Raw genomic sequence first — 17,252 nt, 5'->3', positions numbered from 1 at the left:
CAGGGGCAAAGGACTAAGAGCTGGCCCTCTCAGGAGGGCCAAGGAGGCAGCCTCAACTTCTTCGACTGTAAAATGGGGACAAGCCCAGCTTCTGTCTGGAGCTGGATAATGGTGGTTTCCTTGCCCTCCTAGAATCTTCTGTGTCTCGTGTGTCCCTGAGCTGGAGATCACTGTGCACTCCCATACCCTCAGCTCCTGGCATAGTGCTTGGCACATAGCAGGCACTTAATGAATGAATGCCTTGGGTACAATGAGCTGAGTCCCTTACCCCAGCCCTGAAAGGACTGGCCCTCAAGAGTGCTCAAATCACAGACTTTCACCTCCCCCACCAGGGCTGGGGTCTGGGCTTAGGCTGGGCAGATTGTCCTCACTCCTGGGCGGAAGTCACCCCATTTCCCCCCACCACATTTTTGTTCCAGCTGTTCCCACTTTGGGATATCTTCTTTCCTTACTTTCTTCCAGCCAAATCCAAAGACTTGAAGACCTGATTTGCTTTTGCTACTTTCTACTTGGGTTCTTCCCCTGAGGGCAGACAAATATTCTGCAGCAACACAAAATGCACACGGTGCGCCCCAGGCCCAGGGACCAGTTGGCTGACTCTGCCCTAGGGTGGTAGGGAAGGTTCGAGGCCTTCTAGGGTGGGAGAGCCAAGGCAGACAGATGGGCTACAGAAGTCACCTTGGAGGGGTATGAGAGGTGAGCAGGCAGGGATAAGGGAGAGCTCGAGGCAGGAGATGGGCATTTACATGGCACAGAAGCCCCACTGGGCTCCCCTTGTGTCTGGATCTTCTGCTTGCTGGATGGCATGAGAACACACTGGATCCTTAAAACTCTTAGCTCATAGAACTGAAGATTCTTTCTTTTGTTGAATACCTATTTTTATCCCAGTCTAAAGCTCTCTTATTTTTTTGGTGTCTGAGTCTTAACTCAGCCCCAGATCCTCTATAGGCCAACATTTGCATGCTCTAGTGTATGAAGAAGGAATTCAAACCTAGTCCTTCATTTATTTGATATCGTAATTAATACCCTTTATTGAGCATGGCTGTGCACTGAGAGCAGGGGATCAGGTGACGGAGCTGACCCAGTTGCTGGCCTCAGGTGCTGACAGGTCAGCTGGGGGGTCAACACACAGAGATAACACAAGGTCCGAGCTTAGTCATCCAGTAGTGAGAACACGGTTATGGACTGACAGCGAGCACTTGGTAAGTGTGGAGTTATCAGCGTGAAACACATGGAATACCCAAAGTGGGTGCTTTGAGGAGAGTTTAAAGAAAGCAGTGTTTAGAAGTATAGTCAGGGTGTAAGGAAACCACAGGGATAGCATATCACCAAAGGACTAGTAGCCCTTTGCTGTCTATCCTGAGCTGGAGGGAGGGGTAAAAGTGGGAGCCATGAGGATGGCATTACTGACCAGAGCTGTGGCCCGAGCTTGAGGGACATACCCAGCCCACAGCAATCATACTGCAAAAGACTGGGGGTAAAAGGGGCCCCACTTCCCTCCCTCTGATTTCTGGCAAGATTTCCCCATTGGCCAAATCCTACCAGAAGCCAAGGGCAAGGGAACCAGTTGATGCAGCCCATAGAGGTCAGCCTCCTGGGACCTAGAGCTTGGAGGAGGAGGTTGGAGTGCATCTGGAGGGGCAGCGGAAGATACTCAGCACGTGGGCCCAGGGACTTTGACTTCACAAAGGAAGTAGAAACTGCTTGTGCTTTCCTTATCATTCAGTTCTAAATATTTCATAATTTCATTGTCATTTCCTCTTTAACCCATGGATGATCTAGAAGTGTGTTTTTTAGTTTCTCAACCTATGGGAGGTTTATATTTCTTGTTGACTTCTAATGGTATTTCATTGTGGTCAGAGATCATGGACTGTAAGATTCTTTGGAATGTGATGTGACTCCCTCTGTGGCTTTGTACATGGTCATTTGCTGTACCTCTGAGCTGGGTTTTATAAGATAGGCAGGAGTTTGCTTGCTGAAGAGTGAAAAGCATGGAATCTTACACTGTGGGAAATTTAGATGATCCATTTTGAAGAAACTTCAGAAGTTCCCAGCTTATCAACAGAGCCCCTGGGTGTCTGCCTCAATACAAGCTGACAGGCTGGCATGTGGGATGGGAGGCAGGTGGAAGGGTTGGGAGAAGCCAGAGATAGCCCAGATCCCACAAACATCCTGTGACTCTCAGTCTGGGCTAGAGAGACTGTGTTCTTCCAGGAGGCTCTGTTGGGGCTGAGAAGACCCAGACCTTGGAGAACAAGGTCCAGGCTTTACCATGTATTAGCTGTGTGTCCTTGGGTTACTCCTACCCTCTCTGATGGCATGCTGTAATACCACAGCACTGCCTACCTACACAGGACAGGCACTGTTCCCTGACACTGTGTCCTGAGTATGATAAGTGCTCACATAAGGCCATCTCTGAAGCTTGACAGGAGTCGTCAAGGACCTAGTTGAAGATGTACCCTCTCCCACTGCACAGCCCAGGCTCCTTGATGGGAGAGCCAAGTGGCAGTGGAGTGGTGTCCAGACCTGGGCTCCTGCCCTGCTCTGTGTCTCTGGGAAAGCCTCTGCCCCTCTCTGGGCCTCACTTTTCCCCATCTGTACCACAAAAGCATCTTCCAGCCATACCATTCCAAGTGCCTTATCAAGACCAGCTTCCTGCTCCTGCCTCTGTGGGCCTGTACCCAGTGACTCCACTGATACAGAGTGACCTCTCCCTGCGAACTCCCTAGCCCCTCCCATGCCAGGAAAGGCCCCCCAATCCCAAACTTCTCCCAGAATGAGCAACAGTAGTCCCAGCTCACCCCACCAGACTACAGGCTTCTCCTGTAGTCTGATGGGGCCCACCTTCTCCTCACTCTCCCAAGAAAAGGTTTCTATTTCAGTTTCTGCCCCTCCCTGCCCAGAAGGTAGGATCTCCTATCCTGGGTCTTCCATCCTGGCACACTGAGGAAAAGCAAAGGACACCCTCATGGCAGTAAGAGGAATTAAGGTTGGACTTCCTTTAGCTTGAAGAAGACAAGTTTCAAGGGAATGTGACAGGGGAAGACAAGGTTGAGAAGTATGTACATCAAAATTCTGTGGGACCTCTCTGAGCCTATTTCCGCTTCTGTAATACAGAAACAACAACAACTGGGACTTCCCTGGGGGTCTAGTGGTTAAGACTCCACGTGTCCACTGCAGGGGGCATGGGTTCGATCCCTGGTCGGGGAACTAAGATCCCACATGCCGAGTGGCATGGCAAAACAAAACAAAACAAAACAAAACAAAGAAACAACAACAACAATAGTAATAATAAGCCTCCCATGGAAGAGCTGTGAGGGTCAGATGTGCTAGTCCTCGTAAGCAGCAGAAGCCTGCAGCCAGTCTTTCTAGGGGTACTGCCTTCAAGCACCCTGCAGGCTTTTGTGTAGAAGAGGGACTGCACTTATTTCTCTGGTCCTGGAGGGCACGGGGCAGAGACCAGGAATAACACGAGGAGACACTTGGCACATCAGAGCTCTCCAACCATGCAGCCTGGATGGCTACACTCACTTCTCCGGAGGGAAGTGTGCAAGCGAAAATGGCACAGCCCCCCTGTGACATGGGCTTCAGAGGGTTTCAGTCCCTCTGAAGAGCAGGAGTGCCCTGTTGACCTTGAGAACCTTGCCCATGCTCCAAGGTCCTCCTCCCTCTCAGCTCCCCATCCACCTCTCGAGTTGGAGGCAAGGAGACCTCTAGAGGCTGTGGTGGAAACCTGGGGTACATAAGGGCCTTAGGACAATTTCACAGCCCCCCGACCTGACCCCCAACATGGCCCTGCTAGGCATTGCCCCCTCCCCCAGGTGCACGCCCTGCAATCACTTGGGTTTGTTCTCAGCTCAGAAGTGTCCCAGGAGTGGAGGTGATAGTCGGGTGGGGGGAGGTTCACCAGTGTCCCAGGCTCAGACTTCCATAGAACCCACCATGAAGCCTGCACAGGATGTTCTGTCCAACCCTAACCCCTCCTCTGCCACAGTGGTGCCTCACATTCAGCCTCTGAAGCTGCCTGCCTGGAGCACCACCCCAGTTCATAGCCCTTCTCCTACAGGCAAGCCTCTTCAGACTGCTCCAGTCCCTATGGCATTTTCTTCCTTCCTCCGCAGTATCCTTTCTCCAAGTGTGTTCAGTAACATGTGCCTCAGAGTTGCCAGTGGGGATGGAGGTTCCTTACAGAGAACCATCTGATTCTGACTAGGCCTGGAAATCTAACTATCAGTTATATGAAGGACTGGGAATAGAGGAACAAGTGAAATGACACTGGGGATGAAATCAGCAAAATCCAGAATGAGGAAAATTCTATAGGTTAGATTCTCAATAAATAAATAGCAAGAAAACAAAAGAGATGAGGGGACACCTATTAGTTAAAAGTGACAATATGGAATATTACTCAGCAATAAAAACAAATCAACTATTGATATTTGTAACAACTTGGATGGTTTCAAGGGCATTATGCTGAGTGAAAAAATTCAACCTTAAAAGGTAATATACTATATGATTTCATTTATATAAATTCTCAAAATAACAAAATGATAGTGATGGAGAGCAGATCAGTGGTTGCCAGAAGGTAGAGTTGGCAAGGTGCATGCAACTCTAAAGACATAGCACATAAACCATAATGGAAAAGACTATGAAAAAGAACATATATACATATATATATGTGTATATATATATGTGGATCACCTTGCTGTACAGTAGAAATTAACACAACATTGTAAATCAACTATACTTCAATAAAATAAATTTTAAAAAAAGATCGCACAGAGGACTTTGTGGGTGACAGTTCTGTATCCTGACAGTTCTATATCCTGACAAACCTATGCATGTGATAAAATTTCATAGACTTATATATAAAAGGAGAAAAATGAAAAATGAGTACATACAAAAACTGGTAAAATCCAAATGAAGTCTATAGTTTTAATAGTATTGTACTGGGCTTCCCTGGTGGCGCAGTGGTTGAGAATCCACCTGCCAATGCAGGGGACATGGGTTCGAGCCCTGGTCCGAGAGGATCCCACATGCCGCGGAGCAACTGGGCCCGTGAGCCACAACTACTGAGCCTGTGCGTCTAGAGCCTGTGCTCCGCAACAAGAGAGGCCGCGACAGTGAGAGGCCCGCGCACCACGATGAAGAGTGGCCCCCCCCTCGCCGCAACTAGAGAAAGCCCTCGCACAGAAACGAAGACCCAACACAGCCAAAAATAAATGAAGAAATAAAGAAAGAAATAAAACGAGTGCCTCGTGAATAAGGCAAGTCAGAGAAGCCTAAGGAAATTGAGCAGAGGTCACTCACTAGTGAGGCGATAAATTCAAAAAAAAAATAGTATTGTACTGATGCCAATTTCCTGGTTTTGATAATTCCACTATGGTTATGTAAGGCTATCATTGGAGGAGGCTGGGTAAAGGGTACACAGGAATTCTGTATCATTTTTGCAACTTTTATGTGAGTCTAAAATTGTTAAAAAATGAATTTTAAAAAACTGACTTAAAAGACTATCCAGTTGCAAGGTATGGATCTTATTTGGATCCTGATTTGAACAAACCAACTGTAAAAAGAAAAGTTATAGGACTAACAGATACACACTACTATATGTAAAATAGATAAACAGCAAGGACCTACTGTATAGCACAGGGAACTATATTCAATATCTTCTAATAACCTCTAATGGAAAAGAAACTGAAAAAAATACATATATATATATATATCTCAATCATTTTGCTGTACATCAGAAACTAGCACAGCATGGTAAATCAACTATACTTAATATTTTTTAAAAACCACCAAAAATTAGGAACACTATTAATAAAATTCATCATTAATAGATCTAGGGTGAAAATCAAATTATCATCTCCATATGTACTGGAAAAACATTTGACAAAATCAACACTTGATTTTTAAAAGTAACTCTATAAGATAGAAATCAAGGGCATTTTTCCTAATGTGATAAAATATATGTTTTTCAGAGCCAAATGGAGTAGTTATGGTACTAATATTTATTTTTTTAAGAACTGCTAATTGTTAAGCGGTAATTCAAGAATCATTTCTACTAAAGTCACAAACAAGATGAGGATGCCCACGTCTATTATTTAACATTATATTGGAGGTAATAGCCAATGCAATTAGGTAAGAGAAGGCATCAGAAGTGTAAAAATGGAAAAGAAGGAAAATGCTATTATTTGCAGACAGTACAGTTGTCTCCCTAGAAAACACAGGAAGTCAACTAAAAATTTACTATAAACAATAAGAGAACTCAGTAAGGTAGCAGAGTACAAAAATATACATAAATTAATAGCTTTCATATATTCAAACTACAGCTAGCTAGAAAATATAATGGAAAAAGAAAGTCCCACTTACAATGGCAACAAAAAATGATAAAATAACTAATAATGAATCTAACAAGAGATGCAAACCTATATGAAAAAACTTTAACACTGATAGATACAAAATAAGCTGAGCAAATGGAAAGATACGCATTCTCAGATAGAAACACTGTCATTATTAAAGATGTTGGGACTTCCCTTGTGGCGCAGTAAAGAGGCCGCCTGCCAATTCAGGGGGCACTGGTGCGAGCCCTGGTCCAGGAAGATCCCACATGCTGCGAGCAACTCAGCCTGTGCGCCACAACTATGGAGCCTGCACTCTAGAGCCCAAGCTCCACAACTACTGAAGTCCACGTGCCTAGAGCCCGTGCTCTGCAACAAGAGAAGCCACCGCAATGAGAAGCCCGCACACTGCAAGGAAGAGTAGCTCCCGCTCGCAACTAGAGAAAGCCCGCTCACAGCAACGAAGACCCAATGCGGCCACAAAAATTAATTAATTAAAAAAAATGTTGATTTTCCCCTAAATTAATGAATAAATTTAATCTGATTTCAATAAAAATTCCTATCATGTTAAAAAAAGTTATGAGACAATTGGGGAAATTTGAATATGACTGCACTTTTGATAGTATTAAGGAATTATTGTTATTTATTTTAGGAATTTTTAAAAAGTACTTGTCTTTTAGAAATATAAATGGAAGTATATATGGATGAAACAATATGATATCCAGGATTTGGAGGAAAAGTGGGTGGGGTATAAATGAAACCAGATTGTCATGTGTTGAGATTTTTAAATGTTGGATCATAGGGACCTGGTTTCATGCTATTATTGGCTCAATGTTTGAACATTTCAACAATAAAATGTTTAAAAAAGGAACTACACTAAGGGCAGATTTCTGGGCCTCTTCTCATAAAGATTTTGTTTCAGTGTCTCTGGGGTGAGCCCATGAATCTGCCGTTTAGCAAGCTCCCCAGTGGTGTTTATATAGAAGACTAAGGTTTGAGAACCTCTATTATGGACTGAATGCTTGTGTCCCCCCAGATTCATATGTTGAAACCTAACCCGCACTGTGATGGTATTTGGAGATGAAGCCTTTGGGAGGTGATCAGGCTATGAGGGTAGGGCCTCAGGAATGGGATTAGTGCCCATATAAAAGAGACTGGGAATTCCCTTCCCCCTTCCACCATGTGAGGACACAGTGAGATGACAGCTGTTTATGAACCAGGAGGGAGGTCCTCACCAGACACTGAATCTGTGGATGCCTTCATCTTGGACTCCCCAGCCTCCAGAACTATGAAAAATAAATTTCCGCTGTTTATAAGCCACCACATCTATGGTATTCTGTTATAGCAGCCTGATGGACTAAGATAACCTCTTCCCGTTCCCCATATACTATTGGTACTTGTGGGGTGGGGTAAAAATGGGAGACTTCCAAGAGGGCTAGGGTGATGTCTTCTAATAATAAAAGTGGTAAATTAGTATAGTTTTAACATCTTACAGAGGCAGCATGGTGGGGTGGAAACAGTATATCTATTTCATTCATTTGTTCATTCATTCATTTATTCCGTAAGTATTTACTGAGGGCTCATTAGATGGCAGGCACTGTTCTGGGGCCAGGTGCAGATATTGCCCTTGCTTTGTAGGTGATGACAAAGCCTCAGTCTTCTGAGGAACTTCCACTAGGCCCAGGTGTCCCACTTCATAGCTCGTAAGACTGAGGCTGCAGAAGATGCTAAGTAAGCAGCAGGTCAGAGAGGGGGTGGTTCTTAAAGGGGAAGGGTCCTTGGCTATCACTCAGTCTAATCTCAACAGAGTACATGAGAAAACTGAGGAGCAGGGAGCAAAAGGGATCAGCCCACAGATAAATACTGATGATTACAGACATTCTCTGAACCGTCTCTACACATGTGCTGGAGATGCATTTTGTCTTTTCTTCCTCTCATCAACCCTGGGAAGGAGGGAGATTTGTCTTTCTGTAGCTGTTAAGTTGTCCTTCCCTCCAGAGGGAGGGATGGAGGGGCATGAAAGAGAGAAAGACAATCCCCTTAAGGGGGAAGAACGCCTTGGACATGTTAGGATGACACCCCAAACTCTGCCCTGCAGTTCTCTTTGGGAGAACCCCTAGGTGCCTTTGTGGCTTCATTTCCTGGAAATGGGAAAACTGTGTCCCCCACATCCAGGAAGCAGCAATTCAGGCAGTGGGCGGGAACTACTTCTTGGTGGAGACCCACACTGCACTCCGTGGAGTCTGGATTCCATGGCAAGTACAGCCTGTGACTTCCTGAAGTTGTTATCCAGCTGGTCATGGGCTGCATTTGGGCCTTTTTCAAGAAGCATCTGTAGGAGCACAGCATTGCCCAAGGCTAAGAGAACTAAGGGCGTGTGCTTTTCTCTTCCAGGAAGTCTTCCTGCCTTATGCCAGCTGCCTGGAACCAACCCTCCTCAGGGGGGAGCCCTTGGCACAGAAAGTTCTTAGTGCTTTGCAGAAATGCTCCTTGCTTAAGCCCATGAGATTATTGCCTTCCCTTTGGATTGTAAACCCTTAAAAGTGGGTTCTTATTTCTTTTACCTTCTCCCCTGGAACACTGTAGCAATAACTAACTGTTGTATGGGATTTTCTGGTTCACAAAGTGCTTTCATCACTCCAGACGTTCTTGAGTCCTGCAACAACCATGGGAGATGAGTATTGGCAGCAAAAGGTGAAATGACTTGGCCAAGGGGTACAGCCTGAAAGTGGCAGAGCTGGGACTCAAACCCACGCCTCCCAACTCCATTCATGGTCCACCCCCTTGCCCAACATTGCCTGAGCGCTTAGCAGATGTAGTCACATGACCCACCCTGTAGGTTAGGGAAAGGAGAACAAATTTGAAAGGGGGTAGGCACTTTTCTAAAAGTGTTCTGGGAAAGTAGATGAATGCAGACACTTGTACCTGGATCTGTGTTAGCATTAAGATCATCAACCATCCTCAGTAACCTGACACCACCGTAGGTTTCTTGCTTACTCTTTGATACCCTGGCGAAATCTGCTGGGACAGGTCATACTCCATACAGATAGCACCCAAGAAAGTACGTCACTTAGTGTGAGCCGAGGGTAGAAAAGGAGAAGGAGATAGGGAGGAGACCAAGTACAGAGAGAAGGGGTTCAGGAAACAGAAGGCTACTGGAGGGTCACTTGGCTTCTAGGGTGGAGGGTCGCCTGCCTCTGGGAATAAGGCACGTGGTAGATCACCTCGGAGATACCCAGAGCTTTCCTGACCGTGAGAGCAATTCCTTCTCCACCAGGGCACCCAGAGGACACAGTGCAGGCTGCTGTCTCTGAGAAAAAGTGAGAAGGGCGAGAAAGTTCCAGCCAATCAATCCCAGCTCCAGTGGGGTGTGAGTCTCCCAGCTGAGCTTTGTAGCTGAGTTTCCATCCATTCTCCATCATTGCTGCCTGCCCAGCTCTCCGTACATCATCCGCCTCTGCTCCCTCACCACAGGCGAGAGCAAATGCACATACGATGGATGGAGAGCTTCAGCCTACACAGGCAACACACAATTCTCCACGCAGCTACAGGGGCCAGGCACAATAACCCAGTGCAACAGATAATCCAGCATTGGGCTCCAGGGGTCATGGGCCTGCGGAATTCTCAGCTCTCACAACTGAACGAGGAAGCTATCTGGACTTCAAGGGTCAGAAGACCTCTGCTTTCCTCTGTCGTCCCTCAAGGTCCTCACCCAAGACATGCTAGGAACAGCTAGCGTCTCCCCAGAAATTGTCCCTAGAAGCAGACAATAATCAAATCCTTGTTTTTCAGATATCTTCCACTTGTGTTGCCTGGGACGAAAGTGCAGAGAAAATTTGCAACAAAAGGATGGAAGGAATGTTGCTACCAATACCCTGTGTGATGTAGGGGAAGTCATTTCACCTCGTTTGGGGTCTTTTTCCTCAGCTATAAAATCACTAATTTTTGCAGGGGTTCCCAAACCAGGCTGAGCCTCAGAATTACCTAGAGATTTTTTTTTTTTTTTTTTTTTTTTTTGCGGTACGCGGGCCTCTCACTGCGGTGGCCTCTCCCGTTGCGGAGCACAGGCTCCGGACGCGCAGGCTCAGTGGCCATGGCTCATGGGCCTAGCCGCTCCGCGGCATGTGGGATCTTCCCGGACCGGGGCACGAACCCGTGTCCCCTGCATCGGCAGGCGGACTCTCAACCACTGCGCCACCAGGGAAGCCCTACCTAGAGATTTTTTAAAAAATTGTTTTCCAGACCAAAAGAATCCATATTTCAGTGGTGGGGCCCAAGAATCAACATCTTTGGCAAGTTCTTCAGGTGTTTCTGATGCCCAACCAGGTGGGTAAATTACAGGCTTTGGTCTCTCTAAGCTGTAAACTGTTATGTGCGGTGAGTCGACAAGGAATTAAGTAAGTAGCGGTCTGTAATCAGGAGTAACTTTGTCTGATAAGCCAAATAATCTGGCAGGCCCTGCATCTTGGCCTGGAACTTCAAGTGCCACCTGGCTCCTGACCCGGATGTCAGCTCCCGGGCTCTGAGTCCTGCATCCACGCCTCCCTTTCTTTGTCCAGGTATGGGCACTGGGTCCAGCCAGCTGGTGGTTAAGGAGAGAGAAATAGTGGTCACTCCAACCTGTATGCTCTGGTCTGGGCTTAACCCAGCCTTCCTCTCCTTGCTCCCGCCTGCCAGCTTGTGAATCCAGCCTTGAGATTCCCCAATTCCTAATGTCATGCTCTCTGGCATGATTACTATTGCTCAAGCCTCTTTAAATTCTTGGAAGAGAATTTCTGAAAATGGCAAATACAGTGCAGGAAAAATAGCACAACAGAAACTTGTGTTCTAGAAGTAGAAGATCTATGTTCCAGAAGCAGAAGTTCCCACCTCGTCTATATAGGAGACGTGTGCCTTGAAAAGATAAGAACTTAATCTAACAGCTACTACTCTGTACTTGTATTATGTGTGAAGTATAGAGCTAAGTACTCTACATGTATCATTTAACTATTTTCTTAACTTTTGAGATAGGAACATTAATTTTTAAATTTACAGGTGAGAATACAAAGGCTCAGAGAAGACTTCCCTGGTGGCGCAGTGCTTAAGAATCCGCCTGCCAATGCAGGGGACACGGGTTTGAGCCCTGGTCCAGGAAGATCCCACATGCCTCAGAGCAACTAAGCCCGTGCGCCACAACTACTGAGCCTGAACTCTAGAGCCCGTGTGCCACAACTACTGAAGCCCATGCGCCTAGAGCCCATGCTCTGCAACAAGAGAAGCCACCGCAATGAGAAGCCCCTGCATTGCAACAAAGAGTAGTCCCTGCTCTCCACAACTAGAGAAAGCCCGCACGCAGCAATGAAGACCAAACACAGCCAATAAATAAATAAATAAATAAATATTTTTAAAAAAGGCTCAGAGAGATTGAGTAATTTGTCCAAAGGCAGAGCTGAGATTCTAATTTAGTCCTTACTCTTAACATCTACGATGCTGTCTTCCCAGTGTCCTCATTTGTAAGATGGGAGTAATGTTATCCTCATAGTATTGTTGGAAAACATCAAATGGAAGAAACTTAGGTAGTGGAAGCAAATATCTCAGTCTGTTGGAAATCATACACCAAGTGAGACTCAGGAAAACACCTCTGTGCTTCCTCTTTTCCCCTGCGAAATCAGTGTCAAAATATAAGATCTGTCAGCTTCTTCCCACCTGACCAGAGGCAGAGCCAAAATGCGAAAATAAATGTAGATTGAAGAAATAAGAATGCAAGGTGAGGATTCATGCCAAATCATGAATGTCGGAACAATAACAACAAAAGTGATCTGGGGGGCTTCCCTGGTGGCACAGTGGTTGAGAGTCTGCCTGCCGGTGCAGGGGACACGGGTTCGTGCCCAGGTCCGGGAAGATCCCACATGCCACAGAGTGGCTGGGCCCGTGAGCCACGGCCGCTGAGCCTGCGCGTCCAGAGCCTGTGCTCCGCAATGGGAGAGGCCACAACAGTGAGAGGCCCGTGTACCGCCAAAAAAAAAAAAAAAAAAGTGATCTGGGGATCACAATGGACCAAAAGTCAAACATGACCCAGTAGTGATGCTTCAAACCAAGGCAAGGATTTGTGTGTGTGTGTGTGTGTATGTGGGACGGGGTGGAGTAAGTGAAACACTTGAGGGGACACCTCTGATTACCTCTGATTACTGCCATGGCAGGTGTAGAAGAGCACCAAGGAAAAGCGAGTATCACATCTGTAGGGAGGGACACGGGTTCCCGGCAACAGGCAAGGTTCAAGTCAAGATGTGATGGGAATGCTGGGCTGAAACCAGTCAGATGAAATGATATAGGGATAAGTGTAGAGACCCAAAAGTCAAGAGTCCAGGTAGGAAAAGCCATGTTTAACAGCAGATCCTGGGAAGACAGCTGAGGGTGGAAGTGGGGACGAGGTTGAGGGGAGGGCACGGTGGAGAGGCAAAGTGGAGAGGTGACTTCAGAGTGGGCCAGGCCAACTTCCAAAGGACTTCCATCCTAAATCCACTCTGGTCACCCCACAGGATTATCTTTGGCTTAACTCCAGGCCCCAACGGTGAAGCAGACTCTGGTGAGTTTGTCCAGAAGCATGGGCTGGGGTTTTGGGTCATATAAGGAAAGACAGAAGGTTGCTCCATTTGCTGAAAAGACTCCAAGGCAACTTGAGAGCTATCTTCACACATCAGCAGGAGATGCTGTGGGGTAGAAAAGCCAACAGACTCTTCTGGGAGGCTCCAGTTATGTGGGGCAGAACAAAGCCCAGTGAGGGGAGGGAGAGATGGTTAGATTTCAGTGCATGGTGGGGACAAACTCGCAATCACTCAGAGCTGTCTCTGCAGGGCCCAGGTCAGCTAGCAGGGTAGAGAGCTTGCAGTCCCTGGAAGTTTTCAAACAGTTGCCCAATGGCTTGGAGATGCTGTAGGCAGGGCTGCTGTGGTGGGTGGGAGGTTAAACTTGACCAGGTTTTCTTCGGTCTTCCTTGGAAACGGTTTCTTCAAATGACAGCTTATGGGAAGCCCAGTACAAAAACAAAAACAAAAACAAAAACCTTGCTTCTCTCTGGTTGAGCTGGGGATAAGGACCAGGCTACCAGGATCCCCACCTCTAGGAACTGTTGGAATGTTCTTGAAGTACAGTTGAAAACTAGTTACTAGACAGCGTATGAGATCTTTTTAATGCTAAGCCCTGGTAAGCCAAGACAGGAGCTTGAACGTGCCAGGCTGGTAAAAATAATTGTTTTGCTCCCCAAGTTTGTTCGCTGTCTCGGTTCCTTTTGCTTACAAACCCTGGACCAGCTGCCTCCTCTGATGGCTCCTTGGCTTTGTTTTCACATGCAGCCTCTGCAGTAAGAACAAGCGAAATGGCCACTGCCTGGGGCTGGCCTGGGGCATAATCGCGATGGGTTTGCCAAGGCTGGGTCTCATTGTACGAGGGATGTTTGCGGACACAGGTGGTCTGAGCTGAGCAGTCATCCAAGAGGAATTTATTCAACAGTCACTGGTATCTTCTCTCTCTGTGCTGGGCTTCATGCTGGACCCTGGGAATACAATGTCCAGTAAGATATGATCTGTGTCTCTGAGGAGTGTCCAGTCTCTGGGATAGACAGCCTTGTAAAGGCAGAGCACAAAATGCTGGGGAAGCTCAGGGGAGTACACACCAGGTGGGGACAGCGTAGAGGGGGTTAAGTGCCAGGGAAGGCTCTGGTAGAGATGTTTCAGTGGAGCTTTGAAAGACAAATAAGAATTAACTTGATGAAGGGGGAAAAGCTGGCAAAGTCTATGCTAAGATCAAAGCAGAGGGAAGAACAGCACAGTGTATTTGGGGAACTGCCGGTCATCCGGACTGGCTGGAGCTAAGGGAGTCAGAGGGGCCTAGCAATAGATGCGCCTGGAGAAGTCACCAGAGACCAGTTCTTAAAGCTCTTGTGAGCTGATCCAAAGGGACTTTGTTCTGAAAGCTCTAGGCAGCTTGGGAGGATTCGTAAGTCGTATGAACTGATTTTTGTTGCGGCTCTTCCAGTTCCTGAGGCCCAGAGGGCTCAGCAGTAGCCCTGTGAATCTGAGGGATGAGCCTGCTCAGTGGGCGTTACCAATGATACCATTAAGTCTGGAGCACGGCCTTCTATTCCTGGCTTGGTTCCTGATGCAGCGACCTTCAAGTCATCTCTTGCCTTTTCGTGCACCAAGTCCCTCCTTTAGCAGAATAGGGATAAAAACGCTGCCACCACCCTGCCACATTAAGAGAATTGCCAAGACCAAAATGTTCCACGTGGTATGAAACAGAGCACAAAAAGGTCCTCCTTTAGGTAGAACATGATGGCTCTTGAAAGAAAGTTTGGATGAATCAGAAATGTATAATGAGTGCATTCTGTTCTTAAGTGTGGCAGGATAACTGGCACACCTGTTTCTCAGAGCAAGGGCTTGTTCAAGAGACAGCCATGACTTCTTAAGGCCTGAGCTGGCTATTGGAACGGGTTTGGGGTGATTGGGAAGCTGCCCTTTTTTCTGAGCTGGAGGTGGGGGAAGGCAGGGGGTGCAAGGAGAGCAGCAGCACATCCCACCAACCAGCAGGTTTCTGCTGATCTCATTGGGTTGTAAGAAGGACTGAGACAATCCGAGTAAAGGGCTCAGAACCATGCCTGGCTCATGGTAAGCCCCCAGTAATAGATGTTAGTGGTATTGTTAACGTGTATATATTTTGAGACCAACTCTGAACTCAGAGCGCCTCCTGTCTCTTGGATGGAATATATATTCTTTGAGATTTGAATATCATCTACCCTTTATTCCCTGTTAAGCCATGGGTGCTTCAGGGCAGGTACCATGGTCTAGCAAGACGTGCATTCCCCACAGCACCCAGTAGTGTTCTCTAACCCTCCTTGCCCCTCTTCTGAGATGGCACTGGTCAGTTTGCCTTGTATTGTAGTTAGTATTCATGTCAGTGTCTTGCCTCACTGAACTCTGAGCTCATCAACGCTGGACTGAACCTTTAAATCTGTGCCCAGAGACAAGCATGCTTAGCTTGGCCCTGCTTCAAGGCCTCAGCACTTGCTGATCTCCTTACCTGGTACTTTCCCCAGCTCCAGCATCAGCTGTCACCTCTGCAGAGATGGTGCTCCTGACCATTAAGTTATTGCCTTCACTCCACATTCTATCATATTTTAAAATTTTCAGTATTTGAAATAATCTTGTTGGTTTATTCATTTGTCTTCTCCACAAGAATATAAGCTCCATGAGAACAGGGGCCTTAGTTGTCCCTTCATTGCTGTATTCCCCAGTTTCCTATAATTGTGCTTGGCATATAATAGGTGCTCCATAAATATTAACGAATGCTGAATTGATTCTAAATTAAATGGCTGGGGGAGTGGGCCTTTGTACCTCTTCTCCAAGACTGAACAACAGGTCAGTATTGCAGAGATTGCAAAACACAGAGCATGTGGCTCCTGCTTCCCAACTGCTTGGGGAAGAAAGAAACAGCAGTATAAACATCATCAGAACAAGACAAGGCAAACTCTTACCAGGCGCTAGATGTGAGGCACACAATCAGAGGCAAGAGACACAGGTGGTGGCTGGAACACAGCTTGAGTGCAGGGACCATCGTACTCACTCCACTATGTCAGCACCTAACTCAGAGGTTGTAGAGGAAGTGCTCTGTGAGCGACTATTGAATTGCACTGAGCAGACAGCCCACCAAAGAACTGCAGGAGGTTAGCTGAGATACAGAGAATCTGTGTTTAACTTGCTATCTTCCTACTCAGTTAAGTTTTCGACCTGTGTGTGTCAAGAGAGCCTCTTAATTTCAAACTATTTAAATATAAGCATGTACAGAACAAGATAATGTTTTGGCTAAAATCCATGTCATTTATTTATTTAACAAAAACCTGAGTATCTTCTCTGTTCCAGACCATGTCCTTGGTGCTGAGAATGGAGATAAACCCTGGCCCTCAAGGAGCTCACATCTGGGGGAAAGATACGTACATGAGTAAATATAATGTAGCGTATGCCGAGGGGACCCCTACAGGAGGCAAAGAGCAGAGGGACCGGATTCTACGGTTCATGTCCACAGGAACGAGAGACCTGGCTAACGGGTATTTTTTGTGAAGAACAGATAAGGTAGCGGTCCTCAGAGTGTGGCTGGCTAATTATCTACATCAGAATCATCTGGAGCACATATTAAAATGCAGATTCCCAGCACTTCAGCAGGTTGGGCTTTGGGACCTGGGAGTCTGCATTCTAAAGCGCTCTAGGTAATTCCACTGCAAATTAAAGTTTGAGAACCCGTTTGCTTATAAAACTGGAATGAAGAAGGATCTGCACATCTGAAATGCTCATTTGTGTTGGCCTTTGGTGAGAGGCAGGGCAAGAAGGGAGGAAGAGGGGAGATGACATTTATTAAGCTCTATATAGTCTCTATATAAATTAATTTAATTCTCACAATAATCCTGTGAGGTAGATATTATTACTCTCATTTTACAGATAAAGAAACAGAATTAGAGAGCTTAAATAATTTGTTCAACATTTGGAGCTAATGAATCCCAACACTGAACCTAGATTCACTTAACTGTAAAGTCTGTCCACTTTCTGTAACACCATGTTGTACCAGGGGACTGATTAATGTAACAATTTTCTTTTAGTTCTTTGCCAGATCTTGCTAGGTAAATATAAAGAACAGCCAGATGGTACTCTGATCATGTCCGAAGTAACTGGCCATGGATACATACTTCTCTGGCGAGTGGGGGACTCAGGGCAAAGCTGGGAGGAACAATAAAATGAGCAGCCAGTTCTGGCTTCTTTCCCCATCATTTTCTCACCTTCTGGTGGAGGTGTTATGAAAGGTACTATGGCTAAAGCCTGGGTCCATCTGGAGGGAAAAGGAAACATATCCATGAAACCAATTCCACCTGATATCAGAGATTCCTGGGAC

The sequence above is a fragment of the Lagenorhynchus albirostris genome, chromosome 2 (assembly GCF_949774975.1).
Source record: "Lagenorhynchus albirostris chromosome 2, mLagAlb1.1, whole genome shotgun sequence".
Classification (NCBI taxonomy): Eukaryota; Metazoa; Chordata; class Mammalia; order Artiodactyla; family Delphinidae; genus Lagenorhynchus; species Lagenorhynchus albirostris.
Note: the sequence above shows the minus strand (reverse complement) of the source record.